Source organism: Vitis riparia, unplaced genomic scaffold, assembly GCF_004353265.1.
Source record: "Vitis riparia cultivar Riparia Gloire de Montpellier isolate 1030 unplaced genomic scaffold, EGFV_Vit.rip_1.0 scaffold583_pilon_pilon, whole genome shotgun sequence".
Lineage (NCBI taxonomy): Eukaryota > Viridiplantae > Streptophyta > Magnoliopsida > Vitales > Vitaceae > Vitis > Vitis riparia.
This window is the reverse complement of record NW_023269705.1, coordinates 185,227-188,265: the sequence shown is the minus strand read 5'-3', so window position 1 is coordinate 188,265 and position 3,039 is coordinate 185,227. Positions and strand designations below refer to the sequence as shown.

The window sequence follows — 3,039 nt, the reverse complement described above, 5'->3', positions numbered from 1 at the left end:
ATCATGTAGAACTCGGTTGTCAACTCCATCGGAACTCACCGTGGGGAATCCGACATGCAACAAGTGTTCAGCTCTTGTTTTAGATATTAATTTTTGTGGACTTTGGGGTAAATCAATTGAATTAAAACAGTTTTTGTTTCAAGCTTTATGGTCTGAGGGCCATTTTCCTTCCTGGGTCTGATTCCAGAAGTGGGTCTTGTGGCACCGGTGTTTTCTTGCCTCGTGGAACCGGCAACCCTTCAGATTCACGCAAGAAACAGGGTACCATTTTCGCCCATTTGGGTCGTTTGAGCCTTTTCTTAACCTGCTTATTGTCTTCTCTCTCTGTCTGATCTGTTACTATTCATTTAAAAATACACCTCCACTGCATTAAATATCCACAACTTGCTTTGAATTTTGATTCTTTTCATGGCATGGTTTGATTTCAAAGATTCTGATTAATCTTCTGGTTTCTATTTTTTTTATTTCTTGGATATAACCTGACAATGTGAACCGGAATAGTTCTTTTGGGACCACTTGCGGGTCTTTTCACAGATTTTCTTCTTGCATCTTTGCCGTTTGCTTTCCATGTTCTCATTTTTCCTTTTTCTAATGGGCACTTGGGAGTTGTTCTAATTGCTGTGTCCCGTGGTTTAATCAGGATGCTCCACTGCCCTTATACCAGCCAGAGTAGCCAGGCCCTGAAACTCAACTTTGATGAAATGGGTGTTGTATCACCATCACTGGGTGGCCGTTTCTCTCTGCAACATGGTACTATACAAACTTCCCTTTGATAATTGATCTTTTTTTTTCAATAAACATCTTGTTGATAATCACTGTAGATGCGGCACCAGGGCGAAGGAACAGCCTGTATCCACCGCAGAAGCAGCACTGGCCGGCGCCTCCTGCAATGAAGCACCGGGAGATGGATGTTCCTCGGGGATGGACTCACTGACACTTGATGAAGCCCCTCTAATCTTATGATGAAATGCTCAAGTCACATAGAAAAAAGGAAAAGGAAAAAAATGATAGACAATGATCAAAAGCAAAATATTGCTGAGATTTTTCTTCTTTGGTTTTTCAGGATTTCAGGGGTGAGAATTTGGAAAAAGGAAAGGAATAAAAGTTGTCTGGGAGGGAAAAGTAGAGAGTCTATAAGGGTTATCATTAGGAATGATGATGATTTAGGTACGATTAGTGGTTGGTGGGGGGCGGGGATTGGCCTTTTGGAAAAGCGCTTGTAATAATGTTAGAGATGTTAACAAAAGAGAGTTGCCCTGCTTACATCTCTTTGTTTCCTCTCTTCTACCAGTACCATTTTAGCTTTCAATAATTTCCCCTTATTTTTTGTATGGTCAAGAAAATGTTTGTTGTGAAACTAAAAATTGTTCCTTGAAATTTGCCCCTTTGTTTATGCAGCAGTATGTGTATTGCCCTTGGAATATAATCATCAAAATGTGACGTGAAATATCACAGTATGGTGCATACTTCTTTTATAAGATGAGCATATTTGTATGATAGAGGATGTAGAAATTGCAAGGAAGTTAGACGGCGAGAATAGCGGTGGAATCAGCCGTTTCGGGGTGAGGAGTGAGGACTGTGGGATTAGGTGTGGGCCGAGTCCGTGACTTGTTGGGTTGGCATCAAACCCAGCTGCAATTTTCCTTTGGCTTTTTCTTTGGTCCTCGTCTCCCTTTTCTTACTCCAGAGACCACGCTGTGGAGAGTGGACTTTGAGAGACGTGGACTCAGATTCTTTTCCCACGATAGAATACATCTCCTCCCACTCGCTCAATGCATAGTCTTTCTTCCCTTTTGTTTTTGTGTGTGTGGTTTTGATTTTCTCATTCCTTTTTCTAAATCTAAGTCAGTCAAGGATTAGGATTATATACAGTAGAATGACAATGACGAGGCTCTTCAAATTTTGTCTAGGTCAACCTGAGCTCTAGATTGGATGGCTTGGGCCTACTCATATTGCAATCCTAATGAAAATTTCCAAAAAAAAAAACCCAAGATATAGTAAAATCATTTCAAATGAAACTTTTTTTTTAATTAAAACTATATTTGTTAAAACTTAATATTAAGTTAAATTATGTTTAAGCTTTAAGTCATTAAATTGATTTATCAAAATTAATTTTATTTTAATTTATAATATTAAGTTATTATATTAGACATAATTTTTTTATGGTTGGGAAATTTTTTTTATATAATTGGTGAAGTTTGTTCACTGCCCTTGCCTATCAATACAGCTTTATTGGGTGAACCATTTGAATCATTTTGTTTGTGCGTTTGTGATTTTATGTTGTTTTCTTTACTTATTTTTTGCATGTCATTTACTAGAATTTGGAATGCTTCTGTTTTTCTTGTAAGTTGTATGGATTAAAAAAACTGTGGCAATGGTATTTGAGCTGGAGGCTCAACACGCAGTATTTGGGTGAGTTTAAGCATGGCGTTGAGGTGGCCACCTTGAACCGGAAAAGGGAAGATGAGGACATAGGGAGAGTCCATCCATCTCGCTTTTGGTCCACAATCTCAAGGGTGATATCCTATTACTAACGAGATTTTGAGTGCGTTTTTCCAACTAATAATTTCTTCAGAGACAACCCTGTGCTTCACTTTCTTTTTCAAGCTTGGTCCGTCATCATTTTCAGGCAGTAGCCTTTGGTATGTGCTGCATCCTTATATTCCACTTCTCCCATGTGTTCTTCAATAATCTGTGGTCAACATGTATTGTTTCCTTTTGTTTAAAATCTAAAAAAATAATTACGATTTAGAAATAACTTTTTATTAGCCTTCCATACATGGTGCAACTTGTACATTCCACTTCTCCCGGGTGTTCTTTAATAATATGTGGCCAACATGTCTTGTTTCCTTTTGTTTAAAGCACTCGTCCTCATCACTCTAGGCAGAAACGACTTTGTCAACAACTACTACTTGGTGCCCAACTCTACAAGATCTCGCCAATTTACTCTTCCCAATTATGTTTGCTATCTCATCTCCAAGTGCCGAAAAAATCTAATGGTAATTCTCCCCAGCATGTGTTACATTTTGGCCTAATCTG

At 38.5% G+C, this 3,039-nt stretch overlaps 1 long non-coding RNA gene across 1 annotated transcript; it reads left to right on the top strand.

Annotated features, from left to right (window-relative positions):
* Positions 1-673: 673 nt before the first annotated feature.
* LOC117910085 lies at positions 674-1,426 on the top strand. The gene is made up of 2 exons (XR_004650538.1): positions 674-750; positions 822-1,426. It is a non-coding gene; the product is annotated as an uncharacterized LOC117910085 (long non-coding RNA).
* The last annotated feature ends 1,613 nt before the right edge of the window (positions 1,427-3,039 follow it).